The sequence below is a fragment of the Gavialis gangeticus genome, unplaced genomic scaffold (genome assembly GCF_001723915.1).
Source record: "Gavialis gangeticus isolate Ggan-Ray unplaced genomic scaffold, GavGan_comp1, whole genome shotgun sequence".
Taxonomy (NCBI): domain Eukaryota; kingdom Metazoa; phylum Chordata; order Crocodylia; family Gavialidae; genus Gavialis; species Gavialis gangeticus.
In genome coordinates this window covers 54,503,903-54,526,872 of record NW_017729025.1, presented here as the reverse complement: position 1 = coordinate 54,526,872, position 22,970 = coordinate 54,503,903, and the positions used below count along the sequence as shown (strand labels likewise).

Sequence of the window (22,970 nt, the reverse complement as noted above, 5' to 3'; positions counted from 1 at the left end):
CATCCTCAGCTGGTATAAATCAGTGCAGCTCCACTGATTTCAACAGAGCAAGGCCTGGGCTCTTATCCAGAATTTCTTGCCGTTCTCTAGGGTAGAGGTGTCAAAACCGCCCTACACTCCAGGCCGGATCCAACCTACTGGGCTCCTAGTGGGCTGGAGCCAGGCAGCAGGGCAGGCGGCTGCAGAACAACTGCTGTTAGCAGTCATCACTTGCCTCCCTGCTGCTGAAGGCCATCTGTAACATGGCCCTGTACCCCTGATTTCAGCAGACCCCACCCCCAAATTTGGCAGCCCACCAGGAGCCCTGTGGGCCAGGGGAAATGGCTTTGCAGGCCAGATTTGGCCTGTGGGCTGTAAGTCTGAAAGTCCTACGCTCAGGTTTTCATTTATGAATCTCTAGGTGCTGAACAAACCTTACCATTCAATCCACATCCCTGGTGCTTCACAGCATGAAGTATTATTAGCTCCATTTTACAGGCAGGGGGAAACTGAGGCACAAAGAAAGGATTTGGCTTGTTCTGGAGACTTAGCTCCCAGTGCCATCTCTAATTGCTAGACTCTGCTTAGTTCCTACACGTCTCGCGCTTTCAGAAGCAAGCGACTGAACTGGGAGTGACAGCAAGGGCGGAATAGTCATACAGGTATAGGTACAAAATGCAGTTGTTTCCATACAGTGCATATAGGTTGTTTTACAAATCTGGCTTTGCTTTCAGTACCCACAGCCTTGGGCACATTTATTTGAAATTATCGTCCTTGGCCATCTCCCTGCAAAGATCACCCTGCTTCTGGAAACAATAGCTTGGGTCAGCACGGGTAGAATAAGCCCGTTAAATAAGTGCAAGGGATGGCACTTTCCCTTGCTTCCATCCAGACCCCTGTGGCAGTGAGGGCATGACGCTGGGCACTGTGGAATCTGCATGCGACCAGAGCCTGCAATGGCCCAGCAAGCGTGACTTCAGGAGCTCCCCCTCATCAGAGGTCTGGCTCTTCACCGGTCTGTCAAGCGGAAAATGTTTGTTTGCTGCTCTGGATCCAGGATCTAGGGGAAAAGAATAAGTGATTTAACCTCCGCTCTGAGGAAATCACCTGACTGAGCAGGACGCAGAGGACAAATGGGACAAAGGACTTTACCTTATGCGGGGGCTGAGCTGGGGGAGGGGAGAGGCACAGGATTGGATTCATTTATTATTATTTATTATTAATCTTCTAATTTTTCTCTGCTCAGATTCCACAACTGCTGGAAATAAAGATTCTTTTAACTGTCTCAGTGAATCCGTGACACGAGAGTCGGCTCTGTGACATTGACTCTGTCTTTGAGATGTGGAGCGCCCTCTAGTGGTCAAGGATAATCCAGTGTCTGCTGTGACTGGCAGCCAGCTTTCCAGCAAGCAGGATTTCTGCTGCGGTGAACGAAGAGAATCGGATTAGTTACCAGCCAGGTTTTGGACTACTATTGTCACTGCTGTGATTGCAAAAGCAGCTGAGAAGGATGGAACAATCTCTTGGGATAGAAGCAGGGACATAGAATTTCAAGGAACAAATTTGCACTTTTTTTTCATTCCCTCAGATTTTCTGGAATTGGGAGAATCTTCTCTCTGCTCCTGGCAAGATAGATGCGAGGTGCCATGTGTCATCCAGATCACACATCCTGGTCCATTGTTCCATATAGTTCATCCCAAGGGAGAGAGACATCCAAATCTGTTAATGCTGATCCCCAGGAGCTGCTGCACCAACAAGTGCTTCCTAATGGGCACAGAAATCCAGCTCACAGTCTCTCCTTAGGGAGGACTGCACTTCTCTCCCAGAGGCACTAGTATCCATTCCACACCTCTCCTTGTTTCAAGTCAGATGAGTCTCTTTCTCCCAAGGGCTAGAGCCAGTACAGTCCATGCAGGGAGTGCAGGAATTCAGCTCATGTTTCCCTTCTCCTTCTCTAAGTGGATTAACAGGCTGAGGGGATTGTCTCTGCCTGCCTGTCTGATTCAATCTTCATTAGCTAACATGTTTCACCAGCCACAGTCACATCCTGGGCTGGAGAGTTGTTTGATAGGAGCGGATTCTGACCCCAGGCTGGCAGGGGCTATAGCTTCCCTGAGAAGCTTTTCTTGATAGCTGGGCTCTGTGAATTGCGCTGGGGAGCAGGTCACAGATGGGAGCCCTGTCTTCCTGTGTTCAGTTTTCCCTCTATAATAATTAACTTTGGTAGTCACTGCTGATTGCATCTGGGAGCTGGGCCCCAACACGCTCATGTCCCTGGTGAGCAGGGTGATTTCCTGAATCTTGGGGGTGCTGTTCTTTCTACCCAAGCTTCTTTTCTAGCCGGGGCAGAATGCAGATCTGAGCTCTTTGGTGGTTAGGTTCTGACTTTCAAGCACCATTTCTCAAGTGCACTTAACCTGATGGGATGATTCCCACTGAACGATGAGCCAATGATTAGTTCTCCCCTCCCCAATCTCAGAGTAGAGGCTGCTTTATGACAATAGTTAAATCAGTACAAGCTGGTTGGTTTATAAATGCCCTGTATCGGTTAGTTTTTTAATGATTTAAGCTTAGGCTTTGTCTACAAAAGAAACTTGTACCAGTTTAATATTTTGAATGAATATAGTTAAACCAGTACAGTTCCCTAGGTGGACACTCCTATATTAACTGAGTAATTTATTCTGGTTTATCTGATTCCTAAATAGGTCTTGTTTAAGCTGAAATAGTTGTTCACACAGCTCTTTTCACCACTTACCTGAATCAATTTAAAATTATACCATACATTTTACAGGTGTACTTTTGTTGTATAGGGAAAACTTAAAGAACAAGAGAGTGGGTTTGGGAGAGTAGAGGAAAAACAGAGCATAGCTTAGAGTAACTCCCATTGAAAAGGTAATTGCACTGATCAGTGGATGGTTGGTATTACAGCCTTCCTGGGCAGAGGTCTCCACTCTCGTCAGTGGAGAGAGGAAACTTCCTGGTGGTGTGTAAATGAATGTAGTTGGGTATAGTTTTAAGACTCATATTTCTGCAAATGTGAAGCTTCTAAAAAGCCAAAATTGTAACCTCTATAAAATTCCCCTGGGAAGGGTTATTAGATAAGCATCCTCCTCCTGTTTTCTGTAGTCCAGGCAGCACAGCAAGGTGCTAGTGCATGAGACTGGCCAGATTCTTGTTACTAGAATTCTCAAAAGCAAAGCCGAATGGACTATCTGTTTATGACCTCCTCGGGGCACAGCTGTCCTCTGTATTGCTCTCTTGTCCAGTGCCGAGTTGGCTCTTTGAGCTTAATGATGAGCAATGCATGAGGAATTAGGTCTATATTCATACACAGACCTTGAAAACAGTTCTTTAGAACTTACTGGGTGTGTTTACATGTGCACATTTAATGTGTGTTAGCCTAATTTAAGGTGCATTAAGGGTGCATATCTACACGTACATGCTCTTAATGTGCTTTATAAATGGTGATTTTAGGGTAGTCAAACCTAAATTTGGTACCTGCGTAAAGCAGGTGTCAAATTTTTCGCAAAGAGCTATGTTGCATTAGCGCTGTGTGTGTCCATTGACTTGAGACTAACTTTAGTCCCAAGTCAGTCTGCACACCTGTGTTAATGTGCCTTAGCATGTTCATGTGTAGATGTATAGATGTAGATGTATAGATGCATGCCTGAATTGCCTTAATGCACATTAGGCTAATGTGCTTTTATGTGCACCTAAACTTGTGCATATAGACACGCCCCCTGGGTAGCAAACAGAGAGTATAGATAGGACTGGTATCACTGCAGGTAGCTTCTGGGCGAGGGGCTTGATCGATTGGCCTCCTCTTCCCCTTTCACATTTTGGGAGGGTCACAAAATAATTTTCTTGAGATTGCTGTGCAAAGGGATCTGGGAATAAGTCTTCCAGAAAAGCTTGTTGGTGCGCACACAATACCACATTAACATGCCCATCCTACTGCCAGTTCAGGAGGTAGTGTGCATGTGGAGTGGGCCCAGCATGTGTCAGCATAGCCCCACCTTCTGTGGTATAAACATACCCTGGGAGTGACCAGGTTCTCCGAGGCCATCTTGCTGTCTTGCTCTCAGCCCATCAGATTTTCTGAGACCACCTCATGTTGTCAGGTCTGATGATGATAACATCTTGTTCCTTTAGTGCTTTCCTTGTCAAAAGATCCCAAAACACTCTACAAACTATTGAGATGATTCTGTGTAGCATTGAAGTGCAGTCACCTCTGGAATGAGATCCAGTGGCTCCTAAAGAGCCCTCCACTACATTATTTAATGGTTCATGGAGGAAAATGTTGCATCTGGGGAAAAGCACAGAAAGAATTTGGTTGAGCAGAAGATTGAAAAAAAGGAGCTCGCTAGCCCTCACTACGTGGCTGCCAGATGCATTTGAAGCAATAGTTTACAGCCCTCCCTCCAGCTCTTCTTTCAGAGTGGCTTGGCATTTCCTCACTGACAAATTACATGTGGCCATAAATCATGACAGGACAGAGTGTCCCACCCTCTGTGTACAGGTGTAGGAACCTGGCTACCCAAGCCCAGACATAGAGCTGTGTTGTCTTCCAGTGGTGAAAAAACCCAGGTTGTTCAATTGCTCAAAGCCACAGTGGTGCTGTGTCCACAGCGACTCCGTGCATGGTGTAAGTGCCAGATCAACATGAGGAAGCTGTGCCTGTATGACTGCTGGTGTCATCAGAACTGGGTTACTGCAAGGATTTCTCTTTTTTAAAAGGGAAGATGCTAGTGCTGTTACCAGTGGGACCTTCCTGCTTCTGAGTAGCTCCTCTTCATCTGCTGCTTCATCAGGGATGTCCAAGTCTTCGTGACAAATAAAATACCTGCTCTTTATTTTACCTTTTTGCATCTACACATTCCCTCTTGAGCAATCTTGTCTCTTATCAAGGGTGTTACCTGTAATATAGGGATAGGTGAGAACCTGACCCACCTTCGCAGTAGGATCTGAAAGCCTCTGGCTCCCTGGGTTATTTTTATCAGCTACAATAACTGATCTGAGGGTATCTGTTGGTATATTCAAGTCTCAGTTCTTTCACTGGAGTTCTCTCCATCAGTCAAGTCTGTTAAATGCTTGTCAGGTCCCTGGAGATGCTTGATCTATGTTTAAAGGGAAGCAGTTCAACCGCAAGCAGAGAGAAGTGCCCTCATACTCTAGCACCAATGTTCTGTAGAGACCTCCCTGAAAGGTATTCAAAACTTGCTAGGCAGGGTGGGTGCCTGGAGCCCCCTCAGTTCCATCTCTCTGGAGGCCTGCGGATGCTCTCAGTGGCTTTTCCTGCTCTTACTGGAACTCTTGCATGATTGATGTCACATGGGTGCAAATTGCATTTAATTTTCCTGAGACCTTCGCCTAGGGCTGGCTCTAGAGGATTCCAAGTAGTACCTGTCTTCCTCTTCCTTGCTCCTTCCAAAACTACCCCTGCAGAGATGTCCATCCCTGGGTGGAAAGGAAGTTCATAAATAAATAATCCTCTCTGTCTTTGCAGATCAGTTCAAGGAGCAACGAATACTCCTGGGTGCTTGGGTTGGCTTTTTAAATGGCTTTTAAACCAATTTCACCTTCCTCTGATGACCAGCTGCTTTTTCTCCTGGAAGAGCATGTGCCTCTTTGGGGAGATGTGGGTTGTTTGTTTGTTTTTTAAGGATCTTGTCTCGATGGTTGGGACCTACTGCTCTGGGGAATGGGAATTAACCCTTTCACAGCTATTAGACCCTGCCTGTATCTTCCAACCTAACTTCCTTTAATTCCATACTGAAGAGTGCTTCTGCTAACCATGCCCAGTGCTTGGTTTTCTACTGGATGCCTTTCATATCCTGAGAGCTGCTGGTGGATATCATTCCTTTCCTCTTCACTCACTCCTTTTTGCCTCTGTGTTTTTAGTATTCCTGTTTGAATTCAGTGAGCAGAGCTACAGATTTACCTACAGATACAACCTATAAGAAGATGGGTCCAGGAACAGTGGCTCCCTGGCTTAGGCCAGCAGCATCCAAGAAGTGCAGAGCACAGGAATGGTGCAGGGTCTTTCTCTCCTGGGAATTGCAGCATTTAGCTTATCACCCTTTGCTTGAAAGCCTCTAGGGCACATCTAAGGCTCACTTAGAACCTCATAAATACCCATGAATAAACCCTTGTGGTGATCTAACATAGGAGCACTGAGAGGTTAAAGGACTTGGTTGAGGCCATTCAGTCATTAAGTAGAGATTTGAGAATTAATTAGCTTCCAGCCTGTCAGTCCTTTCTCTTCTAACACTAGACAACAAAAATGGCAGTCAGTTGACTTGTTCAGTGAAATGCCCCTAATAGGCGTTTGTTAGCTGACCCCGAAAGCAGCTATTACTAATACCCTGTATTAGTATTTGTGTAGTACATGCATGCATGTACATAATATAATACTTGGGAATAAATTATCCTTGTTCCAAAGAATGTCCAGCCCAGTCCAGAGAAGCCCTGTGTGTAGCTGCAGTATCATAAAAACAATGTCTATGGTGCATTCAGGTCAGATGTGTGTGCTGCACGGCCAACGTCCCAGTTTTGTCTGTGCAGGTAAGTCCACCTGCTGTTCTGCTGCATGTGCTAGCATGTTCTGATACAGCTTACTTGCTGGGCTGTTTAGTATGACTGTGTGTTGTGCTTCTGGCAGAATGAAATACCTCCCTGTGGTTGTTCTGCAAAACACTGCCAGTGCATCTGGGTAGAATGCAGCTGCCACATAGCTGACTATAAACTAGAATGAGCAAATGCTGTGCTCTGGTTGGTGGTTGGTTTCCATGCTATTGTGGCTGAGGACCAAAACTGTTGTTTTTTTCTTTTTAAACTGCTCTACTTGGTTAATAATTGTTTAATGCCTCTTCCTATGAAATGAGTATTGCCAGTGTGAAGTGCAGGGTTCTTGCTGGACAAGAGCTTGGGATCTTTCACCTGATCTGCAGTCAGGATCTCCAAGTCACGCTTGTATGTCTAGTTTGCAGAACTGTCGATTTGAGGAAGTTCCACATGACCTGACAAATCCTTTTCCTCTTGCTACTGCCCTTACATCCTGCTCATTGTCTGGCTTTGCAGTCACATGAAACCACTGTTGCAGTGGTTTCCAGGGGTGTTGTAGTGGCACCTTGTGGCCCCTCACTCTCAGTAGGTAGCTCATCCATCCCTGCTGAGTTGCTGAATATATGAGTAACAGAACAGTGCAGGTTTGATAAGCTGGTTATAAATGCTTAGACAGAGCCTATAGATTTCAGCTGAACATTAATATTTGATGGAAGCACAGTGGGTTCAGTAGAGGAGCAGAAGGAAGGAGTTAACAGTGCTTACTCATCACTAGAATAAAGCCACAAAGAGTTAATATCTTCCAAAAAAACCCCAAGTCATTTATGAAAATAAACTAGAAGAGCAAAAATGGGCCATTGCCTGGGAAGCACTGAGGAGGCCAGGAAGCAAGGATGCTGCTGGGAGGTTATAGCACTGAGACTAAACTTAAAATACACTGGATTCAGGTGTCATTTTAATATTATTGAGGTTAAACATGACTCTTCTTAAGGAACAACAAGAGTGGCATTGGGGCTTGTAGTGAAGTCCCTTATCTCACTTACGATAGGGACTTGATTGCTGACATCCTTGGCTTCTGTCCCACACTATGCCACAACTTCAAGGGCTCATAATTTTAAAACGCTTCAAAAAGCGGAGAGGGCAGTCAGCCAGGTGGGTTCAAGTGAGTATCTGTAACAAGCACAGGCTGAGTTTCCTATTTGTTTTTATCTAACAAGTTCAACTAGTGTGCTGGACTTAACCCAGCTGTGGATGAAATGTTGCCCACATTACAACCCCTCCCCATGGGGGTACAGCACTAGGGTCATAGTGACGTTATGTGGCTAGGAGGCATTTCAACAATAGAATACAAGGTGGCAGAGCAACTGATTTGGTATCTAGGTATTTTGACAGATACAGATATTGAATAATGGGGTGTGGGGGGTGCTGGTGTGGAAAGGGATTCACTGTCAAATCTGCTGGAAGGAAGCTTGTCTTATACCATTTGTGACTCTAACCAGAGCATTTATAGTTTCTTGTTTGCAGTTACAGCACTTATGAAGCAGGTGTGGGTAGATGACTTGGGATGGGGACATCTTGTTTCAAGTTGTACCTGTCCTCAGCTGTCTGGGCATCTGGTGTCTTGGCATCTCATCAACTGTTTTGTTCCATATTACTTGGTGTGTTGTTTACAAAGGTTAGCCTGGGACTGCAGGTTTGGTGACCTGATACGAGCCCCTGTACCTCTTTATGGTGAGTGATTTCTTAGGATTTCAGGGGAGAGTGGATGGGTGAAGGCAAATCCATGGCCTTAATGCACAGACAACAGTTTAAACAAGCTGAAGGGTGATCTTCAGACTTTTCCACCTTCCTTAGGATCAGGGCCCAAGTGGAGTTGAAAGGGAACTCTGAGCAGGCCATTTCTTCCTAATTGGTTTTTTTTTTCTGCTAATTCTCATAAAGCAGTCAAAACCGCGATACCTGTTCTGGGAACCAGCTTAGCCCCCAGAGGCACCATTTTTGTTCCATTGTAATACTGGAGTCCTGCTGTCTATGAAGCTGCAATGCTCTCACTCATCCTTCAGGGAAGGGTGGTGGGGAGCATCCTGATTGTCCCCCTCCATCCCAGTCAGAAACTATGAAACACAAAAACTTCTCTTCTTCTTCCCTACCCAGCCCATTCTCTCAACAGTGCTAGCCGCAGGGCATTTCAGTTTTTGCCATTCTCCATTGGAATGGTTAACATGCATCCCTAACAGCACGTAAGCTAATGATCTTTTGATTCATTCCTTGTATCTTATAGCAAATAACTATTATTTCTTTTGACAAGAACAGACATTTCTTTGTGATCAGATGAGAGCTTGGCCTTAGAAACATTTGGTTCCTGAAGGTTTTTTTTTTCTTTTGGGTTAGCTAGAGTGAAAAGTGTTTAAAAAGAGAAGCTAAAACACACCTCATACCAGAGGAGTGAATGAACATCCTCTTAACCTTTTCCACACCCCTGACTTTTTTTATCCTGGACTGTGGAACAGTGTAAAAGGTGACCATGTTCTGTTTGACTTCTGTATGAGTCGGAGAACCTTGAAGTCTCACTGCTGTTGGTATTGGTGTCATCCCAAGTAAAGGTATTTCAGGGTCCTTTAATCCTTTACATCTCCTCCCCGCTAACTGAACAAATGACCCAGGTGCTGCCCTCTTGACTGCGCAGTGGGTCTGAGGTCTCAGGGGATAGGGGAGGCTCCATCTCTCCCGTGCTGGGGAGAAGAGAGAAGCATGCTAATAAAAAAATAGGTAACTGTCAGCCTAAATAAGGTCACTTGCCAGTGAATGCCTCTGTTGTGTTCTGTCCTAGCAGTGTGGCCTGATCAAGGGCTGAGTGTAATACAGTAAATGGAGGAACTGCAGGAGAGAGTATCACTAGTAGGTCAAAGTTAAAGAGCCAAACCATAACTCTCATCCAGGTCTGCTTGGTCGAAAAGATCCCTCTATCTGCCTCTGTAACCATTTGCCTCTTTTGTTGGTGCCAAGCTGCTGGCTGCTGTAGTTAAATTGGACTTATGCAAATATATATTTAAAAATCAGATTAATAAAGATGTTGGCAGAAATACTGTGAATCCCAATGAAACATTTTGGGGGTAAAGGGCATGAGTTGATTGTTCAAGTACTCCCTGGTTCTCTTCTTCCCTCTCACCTCTCTTCCAATCTTCTTTTTTTAAGCTGGCAAATAAGGAAACCTCCTCAGCTCCATTTAGTTTTTTCCATTTGGCAATATTCTCCTTACTCAGCTTTTACCCTGTATTTGCCATCCCACTGAAGTTGATATGGCTTTCTGTCTGGAATGCTTTTCTATGCATGTACTTGTATCAGGGGTGTCAGCAGGCGCATGCTCAATTCTGGAAACTGAGCTTGCCCTGCAATTACTACTACAAAGTGAAAGCAGGTATAGAAGAGTAAAACAGCACGAGCTCCACAGAATAGTGACTGCTGTTTTGATTGTCTTCTACGTTCCCACTGAGAATTTCTAACTAGTTATCTTTATGTCTATCTCAAGACTGCTTAACATATTTGTTTACAAGCATCAAAAGGGGGAAAAAATTAATAGTTACTTTCCTGGATCTAACAATCTTGAAAAACCACAGTTTGGGGACAGAATTTTGAGGTTAGAAAAAAGACAGGGAGCCAATGACTTGACTTGATGCCCTGCTCTGCCACAAGTTCATTTGCTTTATGATTTTGGGCAAATGACTTAACCTTTCACTTCTTCAGTTTGTACATCTCTAAAATGAAAACAATGAACTGACCCATCTCCCAAGAGTCTGATAACTACCAGTTAGTAATGTTATTTGTCTGAAGGCTAATAGTAATCTGAATGAATTGGCTGGTGCATATATAACTTTGTAAAAAATAATAATAACAACAAAGGGTTAAAGTTGCTTGTGTGCAAATCCCATTAACATAGAAAAAGTTTAATCTACACACATCCATCCATCTTTCAGCGCATCACTAGTACCCCATCATAAATGCATAGCGCATACCCATTGTCTCACTCTCCAAATTAAAAGTACAGCCTTAATTATACTCTTGGTACCTGACCATTTTGGGTGAAGAACAGTCTGTGTGGAGTTGGCCTGATGTTAGGAAATTGTCTTAGGGGTGTATGAATCATCTCAATGGATGCAGCATGCATTTGACATCATCTGTGTATAGCAGAAGTGTTGTAGCCATGATGGTCCAGGCAATATATGGGAAGCAAGGTTTTCTGGTAGTAACTTTTATTGGAATAACTATGTGGCTGGAGAGATGTTAGACAAAGGTTTCAGGGGAAAGTGGTGATAGTCTTCCCTATGCTGGTCTTTTATAGGCACAGAGAGAAGTTACAATTTTCACCCAGTCTGGCCCCTGGAAGTGCTCTACAGCTGAGACTGAAAACAAGTGCATAGCTGCAGAGCACTTTAAAAGGGCTTGATCCCATGACAATCTGAACCCTCAGTTATGAGGGTTCAGTTGAAGATGTTCCTAAATGGAGCACCTTCATTAACGTCTATCAGCATATGCTGTTGGTGGGGCCAGGCAAGGCAAGGTGGGGAGCAGAGGAGGAGGGCTCCAATCCACTCATCCCACCCTCCAGAGCTGGCTGAAAAAGCCCCAGACTGAACTCCTTCTGTTCCCTCCCCCACATCACCACATTGTGAAGACAGAACCAGGGCAGGAGAAGGGGGACAGGCAGGGCTAGGAGAGAGCAGCTCTAGACATGCAGCCACTCCAAATTGCAGCTGTATCCTCCAACCCCCAGGACCCAACAATGAGCATCTGTTGGGTCTGGGGGACTGTTGTAACTCATAGTGCTTCTTGTGAAGTCCTGTGAGTTACAGCAGGGAACTACACTTATGTCTGTGCCTTATTTGTTCTGGCATGTGTCTGAGAGGGTGTGGTATATGCTACCAGTAGCTAAGAGAGAGATTCCTGTTTAGCTCCCATAGTTTGAGACCATGCTTTGGGACTACAGGATTACTGTTTTAGCCCCACAACCACTGCCATTGTGAAGCTGAGTGATGATGGTGTGCAGCATAATGACATCTGTGAATTTCTAGTTAGCAGTATGACAAGTAGTGTCATAAATGGTATAAAATAATGATTTTTTGTTGATCATGCCAATGTTATTTGCCTAGTGGATTGCTGTGCTAACACAGCTACTCTGCCTTCAGTACATGAGCTAGCTGTGAACTGCATTGTGCCTTGTAGACATACAGTGACTCTCTCCCCAACACAGACTTAAGGATAAGTGCAGCAAGTTACTCTGCCCATCTCTCTGAAGCATTGCATCTAATTTCTCCTGCACGCAACTTCCACCTCCCTGACTTTCCCGTGAGAATATTGCGAGTAATCATATTGGATAGGTACAAAACAATGCTAGATCTTTGCAATCCGCAGTATTTCCTTTATCCACAAACCCCACAGTTTTATCAAAGAGTAAAATCAGGTTTGCTTGGCATGATTTGCAGGTTGCTCTGATATTAAACCAAATGAAATTTCTGTCAGTCAATCAGTCAGCTTGTTGGAAAGTTGACCATTATTCCATGATAAATGTTAAAAAAGTAAAAATTAATCTATCAAAAAGTAGCTTAGTCATTAAAGAACAGAAAAAAATATCTGTCCCTCAGCTCTCAGAAGATCAACTTAGGTGATATGAATTTTCTGGGTTTTTTTTTTAGAAAGCTTGGGGAATTGATACTGAGCTGATACTGATCATTTACATATAGGACACTTTCATAGTGAATGAAAGTCATTAGTACCTGCTGACTATTTTCACGAAATTGACTGCAAAAGTATACATCTAGATGCCTGCATTACGAAAACCACCAAAACACTTACCTCACAAAGGCTCACTTTTTAGCATACTGTGTACAGGGACCTAGAAATACAGTGGAGGTCTGGTATTTGTATTTTTACCTCTTTCCTTAAAGATGATCCTTCTACATAAGGTCTAGACAGATTGACAAATGTAGACCATGTACGTGGGGGAAACTCATCTGGAGCTGCAGTGCCCACTTTGCAGCTGCTCTCCATTCCCCTGCAGATAAAAAGGCAGTATTTCAGTTTTCCGGCTGTCAGTTTGACACCCCTCCACCACCTTCCCTATTTGTTCAGAAAAGCTTCTTCAACAAAGAACTCTTGCTCTTGACTTAACAGGTCTCAGAGAGGGCAGCATTTGGGTTATTGTTGCCATCTTTGATCTCTTTGTGGGTTACGGAAGTTAGAGGTTTTTTGAAGCTGAAATGAAGCCTCTCAAGCTCCAAAACCAACTCTTTGAATTCCTGGACTCCTCTGTCTGGGGAATTCAAGATGGTGGATCCAACAGAGCCCATAGAGGCTGTCCTCTCAGACTCCTGATGAGGGTGAAGGACTTTATGTTTCTACTTCAGAGGTGTGGAATGGTTCATTTGTTCCTTTACATTGGATCTAAAGTGCTAATATTAACTTTTGCACCAATAATGGATCTCTGCAGCCACTGCACAAATTTCTACCTCCTGTTCGCCTGGGCAGTGCTCTGTCAGCAGGAGCCCATTATCAGAGCACAAACCCCCATTGTGTTAACATTATCAGTTAATTAGACCACATGGAGCCTGTGCCAGCCAATTGCATGGCTCGTCTCGCTCATGTTAGGCCCTCATAAAAATTTAAGCACAAAATTTGAACAGTTGGGGAAAGCAGCACCCCTGTGAAAGACTAGTCACTTGTTTGGCCTCTTATCATGTGAAAGTGCATGATATGCTTCTGCTCTCTCCACCAGTCAGGATGCAGTAAGTGGGCAAGACTACACAACGCAGGAATTGGTTTTAGTGAAATGAGAACCAAGCAGAATCTGTTACCACCCTTGAATCAAGTTCTGCCCATTTTGAAGTGGGAGAGAGCTCACCCAGCCACATGGCCCCTGTGCCTTTCTATCTACTCTCTTGTGATCATGTGTCATTAGAAATTCTCATCAACAACACATCTGGATACCCTATTGCCTTCCTTTTAGTACCAGTAGTTACTGAATGGCCTGCTCTCTGGGCTGACCTCAGACCCCTACAAGAAGTACTCAGTTGCTTATTCTCTCCATTCCCCAGTCGCATCTCTTCTAAAAATGGCAAGATTATCTGCTTCTCCACTCTGATATGGAGTCCCAATAATCCTCTTGCTAGGCCATACAGACTTGCTACTTGTAATTTAAAGATGCTCTCAGAATGTACTGTGGTCTTGTAAAACTTGGGTGAGTCAAAGTCCTTTTTTCATTCCAACAGAACTTCTTAACCTTATGGGCGGGGGGGGGACTTTTACACTGTATAGGGAATGGTTCTGCAGTCCTGTGGTATGCTCTGAGGCATAAATGCTGACCACTCCACCTTTCCTTTTTGAAAATGGGACCAGCAGTAACCCAGTAAGCCAGTGATTGCCTCTATACCATGGTGGAGAGAATAAATAGCTCATTTCCCAATGGAGTGGAAAGGCCATTACACCTCTTGCACATCAGGTTACATGGACAGTCAGAATCTTTAGGTAGGGAAAGATTATGAAGATATGGTTGTGAAAGCTGGGGAGCACAAAGCTTTGCATAAGCTTCTAAGCATACCGGTGCTGAACCTTCAAGACTTTTTTTCCAATTTCCTATCAGTAGCTTTAGTACACAGTGTAACCGTTATTTTCATACAGCTTCTATAAAAATAATCTTCTGGTCTAACAGAACTAAGGGACTAATAGTAGAACATTCTCACAATATCCAGAGCTTTGGCTTAGGAAATAAAGCCTCAGCCTCACCTCTTCATTTATGCAGCAGTAAGCAAGGTTGATGCTTTGACTGTATACAAATGTATTTTTTCCACAGGCTCACTCTTTAATGTACAATAGAGCATAAATTAAGGTTTCCTATCATGGACCAGACTCTTGCTTTATCAATTCAGTATCCCATTTCTGAAAGAGATGGGCCAATATATCTTGTGCAAAAAATGGCATTAAATGTCTCACAGTGCACCTGGCAGTGTTGTATCTGGGAGGGTGTAATACACAACGAATCCCCTTGCTATTATTTAGCATGAGGTTTGGTTTTTTTTCTTCTTATTTCATTGTCTTGGCTCTAACAGGTGAAATGCTATTCATGTTCAGAAAGTCCCAAAATCAAGGCACACAATTTGTATTGATGATGGCCTCCTAAGCCATGAACAGGTTAATAATATGCTGCATTATATAGATCCTTTCCTTTTATTTGTGTTTACTAAATATCTTATTCTCTTGGGAAAATGGTCAAGGAGGGAAGTAGAGCTTTTACTAGAGGAATCTTGAGTAACGGGATCTCACTTATCTGCAGTCCACTGTTATCAAGATTCTGCTGTAGTCGGATATCATAAATGAGTCTTCTCTCACTCCTCTTTTGAAATGTCAACTTCTACAAGTCCCACTATAAAGTACCTCTAACCATTCTTGTCATGCTGCTGAGGTGGTTTTTTTTGGTCTGTTCTAGCTTAAAGTGAGCTGTGAGAATCCAGCATTGTTCCCAGGTGAGGTCACACCACTATTTTGTACAAAGCTTTAATTATAGTTCTGTATAGGGTTAGCTCCTCTGTAAATGTAAATTGATGTAGCCATATTGACTTAATGGGGATTTATAGAGCTATGCTGATTTACACCAGGTAAGGATCTCTCCCATTATTTTCCCCATTCTTTACCTCTGTGTCCTGCAAATACTGAGCCCCTTAGCTTACTTGACAAGCTTCAGACTAATTTGGGCAGGGTATATTACTGTATACTTAGTCAAGTCAAATTTCACCTGCCGTTCTGCAGTCCTCTTCAGTTGAATAGACATGATCTGCTTTGCACTCTGCATACCATTGCCCACCATTATGGGCTCAAATTGGATTCTAATTTTTTTTGTAAAGCGATCTCCTGTTGGCTCTGATTTAAGTATTATTATTATTTTTCTCCTGGAACATGAGAGCAAGAGGGTCTGCTGTCTTCTTGGTATGATTTTGCCTTCAAAAAGATATCTATGTTTCTTGATTATTTATTAAATGAATTAATTTTGGGAAGTAGCAAATATCAGAAGATAAAGTAGAAAACAAGGCAGAGAGAAGTAAAAATGCCCAAATCTAGCTTGGAACACAGAGGATAACAACAGACAAATAGATCCTGTCATACAATTTGTATGGGACAGACTTGAGCAACAGACTATGTAAATTAGAAGCATGTGTATGACAAATTCCTATGTTCATGATTAAGAGTGTTTGGGTAGGTTTGTTTGAGTCAAGTTAAATGCAAGATCTGCGGGTGAAAATTCGTGTAATCAAGGTGGTACGGGTGTTATGAGCTCCTATGGTCCAATAACAGCTGGTAAGTCTGTGTAGGGCTTTGAAAATGTCCCTGTGGGCGTAAAAGTAAGGATGTATGATAGACGAAGCCTAAGATTTGACTGGGTTTATAAATGAATGGACATAAAATGTGCTACCCTGAAAGACTGATCCTGATTTTATTTACACAGGTTTCATATCAATATAAATCCATGGATTGTACTGATATTACTGCTGACTTATGTTGCTGTGAGATGGGAATCAGGCCCTATTTTTTTTATATGGGTGTGTGAATTTGAGGGTTTGTATTTGATTGTGACTATTAGAGAGTGTGTACTTAAGTATGCAAAACCAAGGCTATGTCATTATTCATGCCCAGCATAGACTTGTATACACATATGGTCTTGAATTAGATGTGTATTTGTTTGACTGTGTGTTCACAGTATACGTATAAGTCTACAGGAGGAGTAATGTGTTTGATTGCAACAGTGCGTGCATCTATGCACGTATAGATTAATTTATATGTGGCTTTATTTTGGTGTATATATGGACTACCATGTGCATAAGCACATTGGCATGCACGTGGCTTATTAAGAAAGCACCTTTCATGTCAGGATCGGAATATTTTGCTGATGCTAACAAAACTTTGTAAGTGACCCTCTCAGAGAAGCATGGTATGTCGGTGAGTAAGACAACTGAGAGGTGTGTGTCACAATAAACTGCATTCTAAGACTGGGTCAGGGGGATTGTATTTGATATTACTGTTATCTGCATTGCTAAGGTGCCCATCACCATGGTTTCTGACTACAACGTATCATGCTTTGATGAGTGCCAGTAAAGCCAAGAAGTTAATTTCACTATGCACATTCAGACTTGTACATGCACATTCAGTTTGGTTCAACTCAGCAAGACTATTTTTGGCATTTCAAGCTATCCAGGTGCAGCCAAAGTGTAAACAGAGAATGACCTCTCAGGTATCTGTCAGGAGTAGGCAGGATCCACCCAGAACATGGCTTTTCTCTGTGCTTGGGGTTTGATCCCTTGGGTCTGCCTGTCAGCAATGTGCATTTAGGATCCAGTGACAGGCTGCTAGATAGAGCAGTGCTGTCGCTGCTGTGTCTCTCCTTTCTCCCAGCTTTTCTGCTGTGCCTTCCAATGAGAAGCAGTTTTTCTTGTTCCCAATCACTTGAAGAAATGGTCAGGAGTTGCATGTGCACAGTAAGCACAAGGTTTTGGGGCTGGTCCTAAAATACTCCCCTTGGCACTCTTCAGCAGTCAGGCAGTGAGAGGAGCATGCAGGCTGTGCATTTGGAAACAAACAAAAACACAAAGCAAACCCACCAGCCACGAGGTCCAGCTCTCGCTCAGTCCTGCTGTCAGAGTAGTGGGCAAGCAGGGACCGTGTAAAGGACTGAAGGTCACTCACTGTTCCCTTGGTTTTGTCTGGCTGGCAGTGGGATCACAAGCCTTCTGGCTGTGTGAGCAGCACTCTCCTCCTCTGCTGGTATTAGCCCATGTGTGGGTATGTGAGTCTATTGAAGTCTCACTTGCTTTACCCCCCACCTCCCTCCTTCTCACCCATCTTCCCCCCCCAGTTCTGCTCTGTCACTTCAAGTCCAGCCCCTGAGAGAGAGCCAATAGCAGCATTGCCATATTCATCAGTCTCTCAGTCTTAAAGCTACAGTGGGGTTAGTGGGAACTAAATCTCTTGTGCCTGTGTCCTCTCAGCTGTCTCCTTTCCCTCTGCTTGCTTCAGTGTGTCTGAATGAGTGTGTGTGTGTGGATGTGCGTATGTCTTGCTCTCTCTCACTCTTTCCCTCTTTAACTGTCTCCTCTCTTTCCTCCCCACCCCCTTTCTCTCCTTTCTTGTCCCTTTGCTTGGAGTCTGGTCCCCTGTCTGTGGCTGTCTTTTTTTCCCCTTCACTCTCTCTACAGTGCGATTTAGTTGCTTTTCTCTGCCAACTGGGAATGCTTAAACTGGACTGATGGACATTTCCGAACTTTGCATCTCAGACCCTCTCAGCTACCACAACCAGTAGGTGCCCGCTTTGTCTGTTGTTTTGTTTTGCTTGTGTTGGAAATAACGGGATGGCACTGGTGCCCTGCGTGAGCTGGGGCATTGTCCAGCTGTGAGTTGGGAAGGGGAAAACAGTTTTTAATTTTAATTTCCTTTTCTTCCCTCCTTGAGAAGAAATTCTGTCGCAGGTTTCCCACCTTTTTGACAAAAGCCATGGAGGTGGGAAAGGGGCTGTATGACAGGGTGTAAATATTTAGCTCCTGCCAGAGGGCTACAGGGATGCAGATCTCCATTCAGAACAGGTGCAGAGAAGAAAGCTTGCTCAGAGCTGCTGCTTTTACCTAAGGAAACCTCCCCACAGTTTGATTGGACTTGAGTTACTTTAAGTGAGTTTTTACAATTGTCTTTTTGTAAGTTCTTTCTTTAATGCTTCATCTCCTGGGAACCCAGGCCGATAAAAAATGGAAAATGTGCAATGTGCTTCTGTTCTTGTAGATTTACTTTCTGTTTGTGCTCAGGGCTAGCTAAATTTTCTGTTGGATGAACTAGTGGGTGGGAACATAAACAGATCTATACTGTCCACACAAAGTAGATCCATTAAAACAGATATTTTTTCCGGCTTCACTGATTTTAATCGAAAGGTAAAAGCTTCACTTGATATTCTCTCAGAAATGTGTAGCCATCCTAGGCTGGTGACAGGGCAAGCAGTATGGGGAAGAGTGAATGGAGTGGAGCAGGCATCCCAAGCTGGGACTGATGACAGATACTTCAGCACCTGCTAGGGTTCTTATTCTTCGTATGTTATGCTAAAACGTGCCCATTAATGTGATATGTGAAATCACTTTAGCACATTAAGTTGGATTTGATCCTTTCAGGGAAGTTGGGAAACGGGACAAAATCCTCTCACCATTTGTATCCAAAACAGTGCACTTTATTTTCAAGTGCATCTCTCCTCTCCGCTAAATCTGAGTTGCATCCTCTTTTGTGTGTTAATTCACGTGTCATCTACAAGAGCTCCAGATGTCATCAGCAATGGACGTGGAATCATTTGGCTGGTTCATTGTTTAATAACTGAATTATAGATAGTGGAAATTAAAATTGAATTAAAAATTTAACATGATGACTTTTGCCCCCCTCCTTGTTGTAGTTATCTTTCATCTTCCCCTTACTCCCACGCTGGTTTTCTGCCTCTGTCCCTTTTTCCTGACCCTTTCTTATTTCTTTTGTCCTTACACTCTTTCCTTTTTCCCTTACTCCCCTGCTTCCAGCAATGTCATTAAAATTAGGCATTTTTAATGGAAATCATCCCTCTAACCCATGTGGATTTTGTGTTCCTGTTGGTGCTTCATTTGTGACTGTTCTACTTTGAATTAAAAATAAACAAACAGATCCTTAAGGGAAATGCATACTGTATCCCATCAAGTATTTTTAATACAAAGTCAGAATTAGGCAGTGTGGTTACCACTACCCGAAACAGCTTGATTTGTAGCTTGATAATCACTGACTGCTTCATCAGCTCTTAACTTTTTCTGTTCATCCATTGTACTTTTGAAATTCCAAAGAGGAATCCAAATAGCATGTACACAGTAAAAGTAAACTGTACGTTTGATTACTGTTAGCAGCTTTTACTATTTGATAGTCTTCCTGGACAGCCCCTAACAGCAGTGCATCCAGAACACTTCAGCTATGCTTGTGCCTCTTAACTTTAGCTTCTGAAGAGACTAAGAAGGGTGGCCCTGGAGGATGTGCCACTGAGACCCTTAGCTTTGAAGCGGGGTATGAGGACTGCCCTTTGAGATGGAAAAACTTTTGGTGTGAGGATGGAGGGAGAAGAAACTAAATTGAGAACATTAGGGGGGAAATCCCATTTTTTAAAATTAAAAACATAAAAAAGTTAGAGGCAGAACAATGTTACAAATGCTATTGAAGCTATGGCAAAATCTAGACAAAGTCAAAAAGAGGGAGGGAAGATGTAAGAAGCCTTAAAAACACATCTGTGCAATGAGTGAGGTTTTGCTTTGATTTACACCTAAGTGTAACTGAGACAATATTTTAGTGAGATTGCGCAGGTGATACTCAAGGTTGAATTTGGCCCAGTGTATATATATTTACCCAGTTACCCACAGTGTGTGAATTCTGCAGGTATACTGTATAGTGAATTTTAAAGGTTAATATATGCTTGTATCTTTATCTACTTGTGTAGCATGTTACTCTCGTTAAAATGATTTATTATGGTGAATATTGGCTATTGAAATACTACCAAAACTGTTGCACTTGATTGTGTTTCCTTTTTCACAAACTGAACGTTAAATTGAATGCAAATTTTAAAATACAGAGAGATGTTTCTTTATGTTTACATTTTGCCACAGTGGGAGCACCAGTAGGCTTGGCGCACTGGGTGGTCCATGTAATTTCTTGAGAGTTGTAGCATATATATTAAATATTGACAAGAGCAAGAATGAGGCAGAAAAATTAAAAAAGGTATTACCCCTCCATTTCAGAGTCCAGCAAAAGATCTAAATTTTACATGATTTCCAAATCCAGGATAAGTCCAAACAAGGAGTAGCTAAGCAAAGGAATGCATCGCCTCTAATCAAAGACCATTATACTTAGGATTTTGCCTTCCTTGAGTAGTAAATGTCTGCTTTCCTTCTACCTGTGTGCAAGTTGACTTGACAAATTATACAGGGAGTCAAGAAGGAAGTTCTGGTCTTTGCCATGCATTGTTTCCTGCAGTGTGATATTTTGCAATGACAATGAGGAGGCATTTGTTCCAGGTGTTTACTGTACGTGTGTGCATGTGTGTGTTTGGTGTAGGTACTTGATTTGAAGCGCTTTAGAATACTATTTTGAGCAACCCCCTCAGTGTTTCTATGTACCAGTTTGGGTAAAGTTCTGTCCATGGCAGGTGAAACAGCTCAGAGGAGGACCGTTTTGTAAGAATTAACAAACAAACAAAGCAAATGGTTTGTGTCTGCTGTTAATCTCACAGGTCAGGGCAGGTGGAGTTAATACATTAGTTACACTATACTGACAAAGTCTGTCTGCAGTTTGTTATATACACCCCATGCGCCAGCACATACAAAATGTGTCCATACACAGGCATATTTATGCATATAGGTGTACATTAAATGCCATTACTGTATCTTCTGGAAGCGAGTCTATCGCTGTTTAACAGAAGAGTAAAATCTGGCACTTTTACTCTTTAGTTTTAGCTTTACTGTCCCAAAGGAGAGGAGAGGTTCTTTTTTCTGTCTAATTTTAGTCACTGCCTGAGATGTTGTTGATAGGACTGTAGGAAAATACCACTGACATTTCAAATTAGTATCCTTTATAAACAAGAGAAACTGACCAAGTTACCATAACAAGGGGAAAATAAAAATCATTGGCAAGTAAGGGCATCCTGCCAGATGTTGTCTTTTTATATATTTCATCTGATATAAAAAGAGATGCACAAATTGTTGTTCTAATAAATATGACAATTATTTTAGAATCAGAAAACAAGTAAAAAAGAAAAAAGGGATAGGTTCTTTAAGTGATGATAAAGAGACAGTATTGGAATTCTGATCCAGTGAAGGCATACATTCAGGAACTTGAGAGACAATAAGCAAATCTGTTGTTTTTGTTGATTCTGATTTATGGACTGAAGAAATGTGACTTGATTTTAGAGATTCTTGGAAACCTCCATAGCCAGAGAATGAGAAGAAATTTGAGTAAAGCGCTGCATGCAGCTGTTTGCTTCGAGCATCTCTAAAAATCTGGAATAGGGAGGAGAAGTTGTTTTGTTTTTATTTTATTTTAATTTATTTCTTAAATTTTATTTCATTTAATTGGCAGAGTAAATTGAGAAACATTTATAAGGAAAACGAACTAGGATCTGTGTTCCCTGAGCAAATTTCCTCTCACAGGTTTGGGACATGCTGTATTAAGCTTGTCAAGTATTGGGCTGACCCTGGAATTTGGTAATTCTGTAGGATTTTATTGGATTTTTATTAACATTCCTATCCCTTTCCAAAATTCCATGTTTTTAAAGAAACAGTCTAATCATATAAATTATTGAGAAATGTGGAAAGATCAATTTATTTAAAAAAAAACCCACCACCAAACAGGAATTTTTTCATTGTATTGATTTGAGGTAATCGATAGATATTGCATTTAGCTCAAGAGGGAAAAGACTTTGGAAAGATTGCATCAGAGAAACTTGCTGTGGCAAAGATTTCGGATCCTAGTCCCTTCCTCTCAAAGAGAATGTTCCTTAGTCCCTTCTGCTCCCTTCTCCTCGATGACCCTCAGCCGTTTCTCTGCTGCATTACTTATGTCTGATTCCTAGTGTTCTTAATTTCACGCTTCTGGATATTTTTAAAACTCTGAATAATTTTAGCCCAATAAGGAGTTACATGCTAGTGCCAGCCATACTCTCTCCTAAAGATTTAATGTTTTGAGAGAACATAAACTCTCTAAGGAAACACAAGAAGGAAGAAGGGGGAAGATGGTAAATCTAAACCTAAATGAACACAGTATTCTCTGCTGGGCTGATGGACGTTCTGGGATAACACCTTCAAGGAATACTCAGTGCCTTAGGATGCTTTTAATTAGGGAAATAGAAAAAAATGTAGAATATGCTGGCTATAAAAGCCAAAACTCCCTTCTCCTATTTCTATCCACTCTGTTACATGTTCCAGAATCCAGAGTGCACTATTTGCAACAAGGTTTTTGGTTTGTGTGCAACCCTATTGTAGATCTTGGAGATTGGGCAGATTCTTCCCGGCAAGACCATCTCTGTTTTGCAGAATTGAATTAAATTCATTTTGCAGTTGGGGAATACAAGGGGCTTTTTAGTTTGCATGTGCAGTTAAGTAGTTTTAGCAGCTGTACAATGCTTAGCACAATAATACCAGGAGTGTGGTGATGGGTTCCTAAGCACTCTTGCCATACAAATAAAAATAATCATCAGAGGTTTCAGAGAACCAAGAGTCTGCTGGCTGTGATCATCAAGCTATCATGATTTTTCTACATCTTGCCTTCTTTCCATGTCCTACTGTATTTTAGCAACAGGCATGGGGAACTCAAGGTGTCAGTTTGAGTTTGCAGAGTGTGCCAGGGTGTGCAGG

General features: G+C 42.6%; 1 protein-coding gene across 5 annotated transcripts in view; it reads left to right on the top strand.

Annotated features, from left to right (window-relative positions):
- ESRRB (estrogen related receptor beta) overlaps positions 1-22,970 on the top strand; it is a 176,894-nt gene that overhangs the window by 41,280 nt on the left and 112,644 nt on the right. The window lies entirely within an intron of this gene.